This window comes from Hemitrygon akajei, chromosome 2, assembly GCF_048418815.1.
Source record: "Hemitrygon akajei chromosome 2, sHemAka1.3, whole genome shotgun sequence".
NCBI lineage: Eukaryota > Metazoa > Chordata > Chondrichthyes > Myliobatiformes > Dasyatidae > Hemitrygon > Hemitrygon akajei.
The window spans coordinates 51,680,013-51,695,869 of record NC_133125.1 but is presented as its reverse complement, the minus strand read 5'-3'; the positions used below and the strand labels follow the sequence as shown (position 1 = coordinate 51,695,869).

The 15,857-nt window shown below is 41.7% G+C and overlaps 1 protein-coding gene across 6 annotated transcripts in view; it reads right to left on the bottom strand.

Annotated features, from left to right (window-relative positions):
- dock8 (dedicator of cytokinesis 8) overlaps nt 1–15,857 on the bottom strand; it is a 261,176-nt gene that overhangs the window by 156,126 nt on the left and 89,193 nt on the right. The gene's annotated exons all lie outside the window — the stretch shown is intronic.

Sequence of the window (15,857 nt, the reverse complement as noted above, 5' to 3'; positions counted from 1 at the left end):
GGTGATATCTGTGTGTGCGTATCTCAAGTTCAACCCAAAATTGAGTATTTGTTTAGCAAAAAACAAGTCCAGGTTTCACATGCTAGGCCTAGATTTGAGCCTGATCGCATCCCTTAGTAAAAAATAATTTTTTTCAAAGTCATGTATAAAATTGTGCCTTAGGTTATATTTTATTCATATTGTTTTGGGTATGGTTTTTAGTAACTTTACTATTCAACATTGTCTATAAATTTTCATCTTGTAAATAGCATTAATTAAAATCAATTTACAACCTTTATTTAAATTAAATCTACTGAGCCTACCTTTAGAAAACTTAAATCTCATTTTGGCTTAAGCCAGTTATTTAACAGAAATTTACTATGTTCGCCTTAAGAGTTTTTAAAATTTATGAAAAGGAAAGGAAGAGATTCATTTCAAGAAAGGTAAGTTAAACTTAGCTACCTATTCTTTCAAGAAAAGTTGGCTAAAAATTCATTCTCTACTGAAAATTAACAATTATTTTGGATTTTTATATCGATAACTTACTGATCACGCTAACACACTGAGAGCTGTAGACACAATGATGTTTACACAAGGGTTCCCTGAGACCTGAAAATTATTTCAAGGGTTCCTCCAGGGCAAAAAGCTTAAGAAAGGCTGGTCCAAAGGGATGTTGCAGGAGCATTATCGGACAAAGATTTGACACTGACTTGCATGAAGAAGCACTAGGAAGATAACTGAACGCCTTGGTGAAATAAATTATTTTTAAAGAGCACCACACATTTGGGAAAGACAGAGAAGGAATTCCAGAACTCTGGACCATGGCAACGGAAACCGTACAGGAGACCAGAATTGGAGAAGTACAGAACTTTGGAGGAATTTTCAAGCAAGGGAAGGAAAAGAAGAGTCAAGGGCATGAGCGCAAGAACCAGAATTTAAAGAGGAGGAGTGACCAAAGCAGAAATCCCTCAGAGTGAAGTTTCCTTGGGTTTATTCCAGGTGCTCAAGTGTGTTCCCACATCCTAAAGATGTATGGATTAGCCACTGTAAACTGCCTCTAGTATGTGGATAAATATCAGAACCTGAAAGTTAATGGGATTGAGGGGTGGACTCAACTGTATTAATGCCAATTAATGTAAATGGCCAGTGTGAACGATAGACCAAAGGGCCTGTTTCCTTGCTGTCTTACTATGATTCAGTGTAGGGTAGCAAGAGTAGGATCAATGAAAGAGCAGGAATGGGAGCTGGTTGGAACAAAAACTCCAGTGGTCTATGTAGAATTGAAAGCAAAAGATTGACCAGAAGAACACTGGAATTGACAAATTTGGATATAACAGGGCACATGGAAGTATTTCAGCTACAGAAGAACGGAGGTTAGCCAGCGAAAATATTGAGACGTCACAAAGGGCCAGAGGGATCAAGGGTACGAAGCTCAACTTATGGTCAGAAGATGCTCGTAAGTAGCAAAGTGGGACAGTAATGAAGTCAGTGACTGTGGAATGGGTTTTATGGTAGGCATTGAATTGCTTTAGCCTTCTTAAATATCCCTCGGAGGAAATTTCTTCACTTTGATGGGTATTAAGAAGAGCTACCCTATCAAATTAGATGCAGTGGAGGGTTAAAGCAAGCCAGTCCTGAGGTAGAACTGTGTTCCTTCACTGTACACATAGAATCTGATAAGCCTTTTGGATAACATTGCTTTGTGTTATGGGTGAGTAATATGAGGGCCTAACCTTGGATTTCTGAGGGTACAGAAACAGAAGCAGAAAACTTAGCAGGTGATCCTCAGGTGTCAAAGGCTCTGGAAAAGTTCAGAGGACAAGGCGGATTGTTACTCATGGACACAACAACAGGCTGTGATCTTAGATAATAAGACTCATATCGTTTTTTTGTGGAGCAGAAACTACAAACCCCATTTCCAGAAAAGTTGGGATATTTTCCAAAATGCAATAAAAACAAAAATCTGTGATATGCCAATTCATGTGAACCTTTATTTAACTGACAAAAGTACAAAGAAAAAATTTTCAATAGTTTTATGGACCAACTTAATTGTATTTTGTAAATATACACAAATTTAGAACTTGATGGCTGCAACACACTCAACAAAAGTTTACCATTGTGTTACATCACCTTTCCTTTTAATAACACTTTTTAATCGTTTTGGAACTGAGGATACTAATTGTAGTAGATTTGCAAATGGAAATTCTTGCTTGATATAAGACTTCAGCTGCTCAACAGTCCGTGGTCTCCGTTGTCTGATTCTCCTCTTCATGATGCGCCATACATTTTCAATAGGAGATAGATCTGGACTGGCAGCAGGCCAGTCAAGCACACGCACTCTGTGTCTACAAAGCCACACTGTTGTAGCCTGTGCAGAATGTGGTCTGGCATTGTCCTGCTGAAATAAGCATGGATGTCCCGGGAAGAGACGTTGCCTTCATGGCAACATATGTCTCTCTAAAATCCTAATATACGTCTCAGAGTCAATGGTACCTTCACATACATGCAACTCACCCATGCCGTGAGCACTGATGCACCCCCATACAATCACAGATGCTGGCTTTTGCACCTTTCGCTGATAACAATCAGGATGGTTGTTTTCATCTTTGGCACGGAGAACTCGACGCCAGTTTCTTCCGAAAACTAGCTGAAATGTGGACTCATCTGACCACAGCACACGGTTCCACAGTCTTTCGGTCATTCTGAGATGAGCTCGGGCCCAGAGAACTCGCCGGCGTTTCTGCATAGAGTTGATGTATGGCTTCCTCCTTGCGTAATACAGTTTCAAGTTGCATTTCTGGATACAGCGACGGACTGTGTTAAGTGACAATGGTTTTCCGAAGTACTCCCAAGCCCAGGTGGCTATAATTGTCACAGTAGCATGACGGTTTCTTAGGCAGTGCCGCCTGAGGGCTCGAAGATCACACGCATTCAACAGTGGTTTCTGACCATGCCCTTTACGCACTGAGATGTCTCTGAATTCTCTGAATCTTTTCACAATATTATGTACTGTAGATGTTGAAAGACCTAAATTCTCTGCAATCTTGCGTTGGGAAATGTTCCTTTTGAACTGACTAACAATTCTCTCACAAATTTTGGCACAAAGGGGTGAGCCACGACCCATCCTTGCTTGCAAAGACTGAGCCTTTGATGGACGCTACCTCACCTGCTACCAATTAGCCTGCTTAATGTGGAGTCTTCCAAACCAGTGTTACTTGAATATTCTGTGCACTTTTCAATCTTATTTGAACTCTGTCCCAACTTTTGTTGAGTGTGTTGCAGCCATCAAATTCTAAACTTGTGTATGTTTACAAAATACAATTAAGTTGGTCCGAAAACTATTGAAAATCTTTTCTTTGTACTTTTGTCAGTTAAATAAAGGTTCACGTGAATTAACATATCACAGATTTTTGTTTTTATTGCATTTTGGAAAATATCCCAACTTTTCTGGAAATGGGGTTTGTACATTAAAAGATTTAAAAATAGATTTGTGGAGAAGGGGGGCAATAATTCACAGCTTGAAGGGAAAGAAGGTTTTGGATTCATAAGGAGATGTCACTGAGAAACCACTGGTTCATTTCTGGGCTCTGATCTCTCATGTTTAACCATACTTAGCAGTGGAAGGAAATAATATTTGATGGGCTGGTTGCAATAGATTTCAATCACACCTTCCAGCCAATCTGACTACTTTAATGCATTTCAGCTTTGACAAATGAATCGGATCAGTTGATTTATACTAGACCAAAAGTGCTTTCAGCAGAGGACAGCAGAGCTGAAAAATAATAGTATTAAAGATGAAATTAAATTTGCAGTGGAATTTGGTTTTGAAATTTAAATCTCATTAACATTGTTGTAAATGTAAAAAAAAGTGCAATATCATTAACATACTACTGTGAGCAGTCTGAGAAGTACCTTCGATGAGCCAGAAAGCCATATGACCATCAGAGGTACGAGCAAAATTAGGCCATTTGGCTCATCAAGTCTACTCCACCATTTCATCATGGCTGATCTATTTTCCCTCTCAATCCCATTATCCTACCATCTTCCCATAATCTTTCAACCTGACTAACAAGAACCTACCAACCTCTACCTTAAATACACCCAATGACCTGGCCTCCACAGCCACCTGAGGCAATGAATTCCACAGATTCATCACTCTAACTATAGAGGTTCCTCCTCATCGCCATTCTAAATGGATGCTTCTATTTTGAGGCTCTGCCCTCTGGTCCTAGACTCCCCCCTACAGGAGTCACCCTCTCCATATCCATTCTATATAGACCTTTCAACATTTGATAGGTTTCAATAAGATCCCCCACCCCCCCCCCCATTCCTCTAAGTTCCAATGAGTACAGGCCTAGAACCATCAAACGCTCCTCACTTGATAACGCGCTCATTCCTGAAATCAGTCTTGTGACCTCCTCTGAACCCTCTCCAATGTCAGCACATCCTTTCTTAGATAAGGAGCCCAAAACAGCTCACGATACTCCAAATGAGGCCTCACCAGTCCCTCATCCTTGATTTTATATTCTCGTTTCTAAAATGAATGCTGACATTGTATTTGCCTCACCACCGACTCAACCTGCAAGTTAAACTTTAGGGAATCCTGCATGTGGACTACCAAGTCCCTTTGCACCTCTGATTTTTGAATTATATCCACTTTAAGAGAACAGTCGATGCCTTTATTTCTTTTACCAAAGTGCATGACCATTCACTTCCCTACACTATATTCCATCTGCCACCTCTTTGCCCATTCTCCTAATCTGTCTAAGTCCTTCTGCAGCCTTCTTGCTTTCTCTACACTACCTGCCCATCTATCTTTGTATCATCTGCAAACGGGGCTATAAGGTCATCAATTCCATCATTGAAATCATTGACATTTAATGCAAAAAGAACTGGTCCCAACAGTGATCCCTGCAGAACACCAGTAATCAACCAGAAAAGACTCCTACCTTGTAAAGCAGCCTCATGTTCTGCACAGTGTCAAAGACCTTGTGAAAATCCAAGTGCACAACAAGCACCAATCCTCCTTTGCCTATTCTGCTTATTATTTTTTCAAAAAATTCCAACAAATATTTCAGGCAACCATGCTGACTTTGGCCTATTTTACCATGTGCCTCCAAGTAGTCTGAAACCACATCCTTAACAATCGACTCCAACATCTTCTTAAACACAGAGGTCAGGCTAACTGACCTATTATATTCTTTCTTCTGCCTCCCTCGTTTCTTGAAGAGTGGATTGACATTTGCAATTTTCCTGTCCTCCAGGAACATGCCAAAAGCTTGTGAGTCTTGAAAGATCATTATTAACACCACTAGTCTTTTCAGCTACCTCTTTCAGAATCCTAGGGGGTCCATCTGGTCCTGGTGACTTCAGACTTTTCAGCTTCCAAAGCACCTTCTCCCTAGTGATAGCAATTGCACTCACTTCTGCTGCCTGACACACTTGAACTTCTGGCAAACTGCATGTCTCTTCCATAGTGAAGATGGATGAAAAATACTTAAGCCTCATGTTCTGCACAGATGCTCTCCCATTACCACTTCTGCAGCATCTAAAAAATACGTTTGGTATCCTCTTTGATATTATTCAGCATTTTGTATATTCTCTCTTTTGCTTTTATGTTTGTTTTTGACTTCCCTTGTCAACTAGCAGCATCCTGCCTTTAGAAAACTTCTTCTTTGGCAAGTATCTATCCCGCACCTTCTGTATTACTCCCAGAAACTCCAGCCACTGCTGTCATCCCTGCTAGTGTCCCCTTCCAATCAACTTTGGTCAGCTCCCCTCTCATGCCTCTATAATTCTCTTTACTTCACTGTAACACTGATACATCTGACTTTAGCTTCTCCCACTCAAACGGCAGGGTGAAGTCTATCATATTATGATCACATTGCCTCCTAAATTTCCTTTACCTTAAGCTCCTTAATCAAATCTGGTTCATTACAGAACATCCAATCCAGAATAGCCTTTCCCCACAAGCTGCTCTGAAAAGCCACCAACCTGATTTTCCCAATCTTCCTGCATATTGAAATTCCCTATGACTATCAGAACTTTACCCTCTTGACATGCATTTCCTATTGTAATTTGAAGCCAGCATCCTGCATTTGTCACCCTTTTTTGATTTCTACACCACAAGTCATCCTGTAAGGGTCACTCGAAAGCAGACCAAAACTGCTGAGAGACTAAGCCAGGGCACTCAATGCTGTCTGACGTGCTTCCAAGTAATGAATTTCCAAATCAAAAAAGGTACATTTGATCCTTTATTATCAAACCAGCAAAGATGAACCATCTTGTAGCAATAAAAAAACTAACAAAACTAAATTAGCAATATAACGGTCTAACAGCGATATTAGCGCAACTAAGCATTCCAACTAACTTACTTATCATAACTAAGCATTCTGGTTAGCGACTAGTTAGCATGACTAATTAGCATTCCAATTAGAATAACTAAACATAGTTAGTGTTCTTGTTAGCGAAATAATGAAGTTAGCGATCAACAAAAAAAATTATTCCGTCACTCACCCCTCTCCACTAGACTAAACTACACCAACTAAGACAAAGCATTAACGCATAACTATACTCATCTGCTTCTACCACGCCCTAACCCACGTGACAGATTACCATAATAAACATGCCACAAAATACAATATAGACAGACGGAAATACACAGCTCCTACAGACATATTATGGATACAGGGCTCTGCCACATCCCACTGACTGCAATTTTGCCCTATCATCTGCCTGCCCTCCCTGACAATCTCACTGTACACTGCATCAAGTACCATATGCCCCATCATCACCTTTATCAATCCGATTCCCATTCCCCCCTACCAAATTAGTTTTAAGCCTCCCAACATTTCCAGCAAACCTACATGCAAAGATATTGGTCCCCTCGGGTTCAGGAGGGAGGGTGACAATTTGGCTGAGTGGTATAATAACAACAATCAATCAATCACTCAGTGTCAATAAGACCAAGGAACTGATGGTAGACTTCAAGGGAGGGAAACCAGAGGTCCATGAGCCAGTAATCATCTGAGGGTCAGAGGTAGAGAGGGTCAGTAATTTAACTATCTCACTATCACTATCTCAGAGGACCACGTCCTGGACCAACAATTATACCCATGCCTAAGTAGAATAATGTGGACTGCCTTAATGACTGCCTAATGCACTCAAATCGACAGTGATGAAATGCTTTGAGAGGTTGGTTATATATAACCATATAACAATTACAGCACAGAAACAGACCATCTCGGCCCTTCTAATCCATGCTGAATGCTTACTCCCACCTAATCCCACTGACCCACACTCACCCCATAACCCTCCCTTCCTTTCCTGTCCGTATACCTATCCAATTTTGCTTTAAATGACAATACCGAACCTGCCTCTACCACTTCTACTGGAAGCTCATTCCACACAGCTACCACTCTCTGAGTAAAGAAATTCCCCCTCACGTTACCCTTAAACTTTTGCCCCCTAAGTCTCAACTCATGTCCTCTTCTTTGAATCTCCCCTACTCTCAATGGAAAAAGCCTATCCACGTCAACTCTATCTATCCCCCTCATTATTTTAAATACCTCTATCAAGTCTCCCCTCAACCTACGCTCCAAAGAATAAAGACCTAACTTGTTCTATCTTTCCCTGTAACTTAGGTGCTGAAACCCAGGTAACATTCTAGTAAATCTTCTCTGTACTCTCTCTATTTTGTTGACATCTTTCCTGTAATTCGGTGACCAGAACTGTACACAATACTCCAAATTCGGCCTCACTAATGCCTTGTACAATTTTAACATTACATCCCCACTCCTATACTCAATGCTCTGATTTATAAAGCCCAACATACCAAAAGCTTTCTTCACCACCCTATCCACATGAGATTCCACCTTCAGGGAATTATTATTCCTAGATCACTCTGTTTTACTGCATTCTTCAATGCTTTACCATTTACCGTGTATGTCCTATTTGGATTATTCCTACCAAAATGTAGCACCTCACACTTATCAGCATTAAACTCCATCTGCCATCGCTCAGCCCACTCTTCCAACTGGCCTAAATCTCTCTGCAAACTTTGAAAACCTACTTCATTATCCACAACGCCACCTACCTTAGTATCATCTGCATACTTACTAATCCAATTTACCACCCCATCATCCAGATCATTTATGTATATGACGAACAACATTGGACCCAGTACAGATCCCTGAGGCACACCACTAGTCACCGGCCTCCAACCTGACAAACAGTTATCCACCACTACTCTCTGGCATCTCCCATCCAGCCACTGTTGAATCCATTTTACTACTTCAATATTAATACCTAACGATTGAACCTTCCTAACTAGCCTTCCGTGCAGAACCTTGTCAAAGGCCTTACTGAAGTCCATATAGACAACATCCACTGCTTTACCCTCATCAACTTTCCTCATAACCTCTTCAAAAAATTCAATAAGATTTGTCAAACATGACCTTCCACGCACAAATCCATGTTGACTGTTCCTAATCAGACCCTATCTATCCAAATTATTATATATACCATCCCTAAGAATACTTTCCATTAATTTACCCACCCCTGATGACAAACTGACAGGCCTATAATTGCTAGGTTTACTCTTAGAACCCTTTTTAAATAATGGAACCACATGAGCAATACGCCAATCCTCCGGCACCATCCCCGTTTCTAATGACATTTGAAATATTTCTGCCAGAGCCCCTGCTATTTCTACACTAACCTCCCTCAAGGTCCTAGGGAATATCCTGTCAGGACCCAGAGATTTATCCACTTTTATATTCCTTAAAAGCGCCAGTACTTCCTCCTCTTTAATTGTCATAGTTTCCATAACTTCCCTACTTGTTATGACTAGACTAAACTCCTGCCTCAGCAAGGACCTGGACTCACTGCAATTTACCTATTTCCACTATAGGTCAATGGCAGATGCAATCTCAATGGCTCTCCACATGGCTTTAGACCACCTAGACAACACAAACACCTACGTCAGGATGCTGTTCATCGACTATAGCTCAGCATTTAATACCATCGTTCCCACAATCCTGATTGAGAAGTTGCAGAGCGTGGGCCTCTGTACCTCCCTTTTGCAATTGGATCCTCGACTTCCTAATCGGAAGACCACAGTCTGTGCGGATTGGTGATAACATATCCTCTTCGCTGACAATGAACACTGGCACACCTCAGGGGTGTGTGCTTAGCCCACTGCTCTACTCTCTACATACACATGACTGTGTGGCTAGGCATAGCTCAAATACCATCTATAAATTTGCTGATGATACAGCCACTGTTGGTAGAATCCCAGGTGGTGACGAGAGGGCGTACAGGGGTGAGATATGCCAACTAGTGGAATGGTGCCGCAGCAACAACCTGGCACTCAACGTCAGTAAGACGAAAGAGCTGATTGTGGATTTCAGGAAGGGTAAGACAAAGGAACACATACCAATCCTCATAGAGGGATCAGAAGTGGAGAGAGTGAGCAGCTTCAAATTCCTGGGTGTCAAGATCTCTGCGGATCTAACCAGGTCCCAACATATCAATGTAGTCATAAAGAAGACAAGACAGTGGCTGTACTTTATTAGGAGTTTAAGGAGATTTGGCATGTCAACAAATACACTAAAAAACTTCTATAGTTGTACTGTGGAGAGCATTCTGACAGGCTGCATCACTGTCTGGTATGGGGTGGTGGGGGGACTACTGCACAGGACTGAAAGAAGCTGCAGAAGGTTGTAATCTAGTAAGCTCCATCTTGGGCACTAGCCTACAAAGTACCCAGGACATCTTTAGGGAACGGTGTCTCAGAAAGGCAGCATCCATTATTAAGTACCTCCAGCACCCAGGGCATGCCCTTTTCTCATCAGGTAGGAGATACAGAAGCCTGAAGGCACACACTCAGCAATTCAGGAACAACTTCTTCCCCTCTGCCATCCGATTCCTAAATGGACATTGTAGCTTTACACACTACCTCACTTTAAAAAAAATACAGTATTTCTGTTTTTGCACATTTTAAAAAAACTATTCAATATATGTAATTGATTTACTTGTTTATTTTTTTCGTTTTATTTTATTTTTTTCTCTCTCTCTCTCTCTGCTAGATTATGTATTGCATTGAACTGCTACTGCTAAGTTAACAAATTTCACGTCACATGCCGGTGATAATAAACCTGATTCTGATTCTGATATAAAAATGTATTTGTGAAGAAAGTTTGACAGTGCCTCTACTTCCTCAGGAGTCTGCAGAGATTCAGCAAGTCATCAAAAACCTTGGCAAACTTCTATAGTTGTGTGGTGGAAAGTGTGCTGACTGGCTGCATTACAGCCTGGTATGGGAACACCAATGCCTTTGAGTGGAAAATCCTCCAATAGGCAGTGGATTCAGCCCAGTACATCACGAGTAAAACCCTCCCAACCACTGAGCACTTCTACATGAAACATTGCCGTAGAAAAGCAGCCTCCATCATCAAAGATCCTCACCATCCAGGCCATGTCCTTTTCTCACCGCAGCCAAGTGCCCCAGGACTTGCACCACCAGGTTCAAGAACAGTTACTACCCCTCAATCATCAGGCTTCATGAACAAAAGGGGATAACTGCACTCATTTAAGGACACATTTATCTTGTTATTTAATGCTTGTTATTTATTGTTATCTGCATTTGCACAGTTTGTTTACAATTTAATGTTCCTGATGTTTACAGTTTCTGTTCTATAGATTTGCTAAGTATGCCTGCAGAATAAGAATCTCAGGGTTGTATGTGGTGACATGTATGTACTCTGATAATAAATTTTACTTTGAACTTTTGAACTTTGTACAGGTTATACTTCCCCAGAAGATAGCCCAATGATCCAGAAATTTGTAGTACTGCCCTCTGTACCATTTCCTCAGCCATGCATTCATCTGCGAAATTATCCTATTCTTACCCTCACTGGTGCGTAGCACAGGCAGCAATCCAGAGATTATAACGGTCTCGGCCCGAAACGTCGACAGCGCTTCTCCCTATAGATGCTGCCTGGCCTGCTGTGTTCCACCAGCATTTTGTGTGTGCTGTTGTTTGAATTTCCAGCATCTGTAGATTTCCTCGTGTTTGATAACCCTGGAGGTCCTGCTTTCCAGCTTTCTACCTATCTTCCTAAATTCCCTTTTCAGGACCTCTTCCCTTATGCGACCTATGTCATTAGTGCCAATATGTACCAAGACTTCTGGCTGCTCACTCTCCCTCCATTTAGAATGTCCAAGATGTTCTTGACCCTGGATCCTGGGAGGCAACATCCCATTTGACTGTCTCTTTCATGTAAACAGAATCTCATGTCTGGTCCCCTGTGAAATCCCCCGTCACTACTCTCCCCTTTCTCTCCCCCTCCCCCTTTCCTTTTGAGCCACAGCTCCAAATTCAATGCCAGAGACCCAATTGCTGCGGCTCCCCCGGTAAGCCGTCCCCAACAGTACCCAAGGCAGCATACTTATTATTGAAAGGAACAGCCACTGGGATATGCTGTACTGGCTGCCCATTTTCTTTCCCTATGTTGACAGTCACCCAGGTACCAGCCTCCTGCAACTTAGGGGCGACCATCTCCCTGTAGCTCCTTTCTATCACCTCCGTCGTTTCCCATATGAGCCGAAGGTAATCGAGCTGCAGCTCTAGTTCCTTAATAGATTCTCTGAGGAGCTGCAGCTCAGTGCAACCAGTGCAGATGTGGTCATCTGGGAGACTAATTCCCACATATCACACAAAGAACACAGCCCAGCCCCTACAGCCATTGTCGCTACACAAACTATGCACTAACAGATGGAGAATGAGAAAGAAACTTGACAAAAACTTACCTTGCCTTAGCTTGTTGAGTCAAAGACTCCCCACTCACAATGGTCACTCCGCTTGTCCCTACCTTATTTTTATTTGCCCTTGCTGATTAACAAATACGCCAAAAAAAAACTTCTTCATAAACTTGGGAACTTTGCTTCCCTTGAAAATCCATAAGCAATCCATATAGGTCTTATACTTGATTCAGATTTGAATTTTAAATCCCTCATAAAGTTACCAGAGCAGTATTTCTACATTTAAGAAATATTGCAAAGGTATGTAATTCCTTTGAAAAACGAATTCATTCCTTTATATTCAATAGACTAGATTACTGCAATGCACTTTTTACTGGCCTTCCTAAGCAACCTATAGACAAACTTCAGCTAATTCAGAATGTCACTGCTACACTTCTATGCAAAACCAGGATAAGGGAATATATCACTCCTGACCTAGCCACTCTGCATTGGCTTCTTGGTTTTTTTTAAAAGGATCAATTTTAAAACTCTTAATAGCTGGAGTACATCACAGAATGGTTTTCATTTTATAATCTGGCTCAAGCTCTCGGGTCTTCTTCTGCTGGTCTCTTAACTTTAAGCAACCTCTTTCAAAAGATTATTGGCAAAGCAGGTTTTTTGAACTCCGCTCCTAAACTGTGGAACTGAATACCTAAAACTATAACGGATGCAGACTTTTAAATCCAAGCTCAAAACCTGTTTATTTAACCTTACTTTTAACTAACATCTTTTTGTCTTTTTTTAAATTTTATGTTCATGTTTGCACTTTTATCCCATTGTAAAGCACTTTGAACTACATTGTTGGTGTGAAAAGTGCTCCAAACATAAAGTTATTAATATTATTTAGAGAAAAACACAAAATGCTGGCGGAACTCAGCAGGCCAGACAGCATCTATGGGAAGAGGTAGTGACGATGTTTCGGGCCGAAACCCTTCATCAGGAGGGTTTTGGCCTGAAATGTCATCACTACCTCCTCCCATAGATGCTGTCTGGCCTGCTGAGTTCCACCAGCATTTTGTGTTTTTATTTATTTCCAGCATCTGCAGATTCACGCGTTGCAATATTATTTAGAGCTTTGTTTATCCTATATGTTATAGGAAAAAGTAGGTTTATGGAAGACTCCATCTCCCCTACACTACATTCAGCTCTAGAATATCTCTACAATAGGAATACACATGTTTTGAAGTTAAACATTGATTACAGCTCATTCTTTAAAACCATGATACTGAATAAGCTCATCTCTAAACTCTTGGTTGCGCCAACTGCAACTGGCTGCTAGTCTACCAAACCTGAAAACTTCCATTGGTTAGAACTGGTAAAAGCATTTCCTCACATTGACCTTCAAATTGGTGCCCCTCAGGGTTGAGCCCCCTACACTACTCCACGTATATTGATAATTACATGGCCAAGTACAGGGCGACTGTGATGCTTAAGATCACCGATGACATCACGGCTACCAGCTGATCAACAATGACGATGAGAGGGATTACAGAAAAGAGATTGTGATGCTTGTATCATGGTATCAGAACAACAAACTGACCTTCAGCAGTAGGTTGTTGACCCCAGGAAGTTGAAGGTTGCGGCGGCTACCAGCTGATCAACAATGACGATGAGAGGGATTACAGAAAAGAGATTGTGATGCTTGTATCATGGTATCAGAACAACAAACTGACCTTCAGCAGTAGGTTGTTGACCCCAGGAAGTTGAAGGTTGCGGCGGCTACCAGCTGATCAACAATGACGATGAGAGGGATTACAGAAAAGAGATTGTGATGCTTGTATCATGGTATCAAAACAACAAACTGACCTTCAGCAGTAGGTTGTTGACCCCAGGAAGTTGAAGGCTGCGGGGTGAGTGGGGGGAGGCGGGGGGGGGGGGTGTGGTCCCTGTCCTTATCAATGGATCCGCTGAAGAGATGATAAAGAGCTTCAAGTTCCTCATCATCCCTATCACCAACAACCTCACCTGGTCCCTCACACTGATGCAATAATCAAGAAAGCACATCAGCATATCAACTTTTATCTGTGTCTGTGAAGATTTGATATGTCCATGAGAATTCTCTCAGAGGTCCGCAGATGCACTATAGAAACTATTTTCTGTCTCAACATGGTATGGCATCTTCTCTGCTTCTGACAAACTGAACCTACACGGCCCGGGCTATCATCACTTCTTTCCTCACAGTCCATCTTCAAAATGTGTTACTTCAGGAAGGCTAGTAGTATCAACAAGGATGCCTGTAACACTAGCCATTCCCTCTCCTCTCGTCAACCTTCTGGAATCTTGAAAGTCTGGACGAGCAGTCTCAAGAACAGCCTCTTCCTGCTATCAATTTCCAAAGCCAGTCTCCTCTTTCCTGCCCTTTTCCCAGTAGTGCTGCCTTCTTCTGGTACAGTACTCCCACCTCTACCTCTGTCGGTTAATCTGCTACTGGCACCTTGGCATTTTTTGCTCTGCCTCAGAAAGCACTACCTATGCACCATGGACTCCTTTACGGTCACGATGGGGCTACTCTCAGGTTGGAGGAGCAACACCTCAGATTCCGTCTGGGTAGCCTCCAACCTGATGGCATGAACATCGATTTCTCTAACTTTGAGTAATTTCTCCCCACCATCCCCTTCTCTCTTTTCCCATTCCCCATTCTAGCTCCCCTCTTACCCCTTCTCCTCTTCACCACACTTTGGTGCCCTCCTCCTTCCCTTTCTTTCATGGTTCACTGCCCTCTCCTATCAGATTCTTTCTTCTTCAGTGCTTTACCTTTCCCACTAATCACTTCATTCTCCCCTCCCCCAGCCCACTCACTTTCATCGTCATCTAGTTTCACGTATCACCTGCCAGCTTGTACTCCTTCCCCACCTTCTTATTCTAGCTTCTTCCCATTTCCTTTCCAGTCCTGATAAAGGGTCTCGGCCTGAACCTTCAACCGTTTATTCCTCTCCAAAGATGCCTGGCCTGCTGAGTTCCTCCAGCATTTAGTGTGTGGCTGCTTTGCATCATTCTGCTGTTTTGCATTATTGTACTTACTATGTATACTGTTTACTCTGTGAACTTCATGCAAACAAGGAATTTTACTGCACTCTGGTGTGTATGAAAATAGACTGGTGATTTAATCTAATCTAATCAGTACACTATTCATTATGCATATTGCTGCATTAAATAGCAAATATTCACAAGGAAACTAACATTGCTAATTCCCACACACCAAGGATATAAAACAACCTTCTCAGATGTGTAAGAAGTACAAGTGGCTGGTGCCTACAATAAGCCAAATAGCAAAATGTATTTATACAGCAATTAATCTTCTATAACTATTATCACCCTTGCTCATTGCTACTGTCCAGATTGTGGCTCATTAGCTGTGAGAGCTAGATGTCTTTAGATCATTTCACACTTTTCTGTTTCATTCTTTCTATCCCAGGATATCAAAACTAAATGGAATATTTCATTCAGAATTGAACAAAACCTATTATTCCTCTGACTCCCACATGTCAGGAAACTGTTGATAATGCTGAATGTATTTATGAGCAGCTACGGGGCCACAAATCACGATTGAAGGCCAGGTGAATGTGAGATAGCTGACAGGAAGTTTGTAAAGGCAGAGATGGAATTGCTACTGTAAACTCAATGAATGTTGTACCCACCTATGATATGCGAACATGTGTCACCTGGGCAATTCAAACTGGATTTATTCCTTCAGCATCATGATCAATAAAGAAAATTTGAATAAAGAACCTTACTTTTTCATCTATGAAGTAAGTCATGTGTGGGTTCGTAAGAGGCAAATAAGAGTACCAACCAATGATGATCTCAAACAAGAGAGGGTTTAGCAACCTACTCTTGACTTTTAACTGATTTTCTCACCATCAACGTTCTGGAGAAACCATCGACTAGGAACTCAAGCCATCCAGCCTCATCAACACTATTGTTTTCAGAGCAGGCCAGAGGCTAGGTACCCAATGGTGGCTGACTCATTCCTTGACACACAAAGTCTTTGCACACCTTACACGTCACACATCAGTAATATGATGGCATACTCTTCACTTCCCGGGAGAATGCTGCTGCAAGAATGTTCAAAAAAC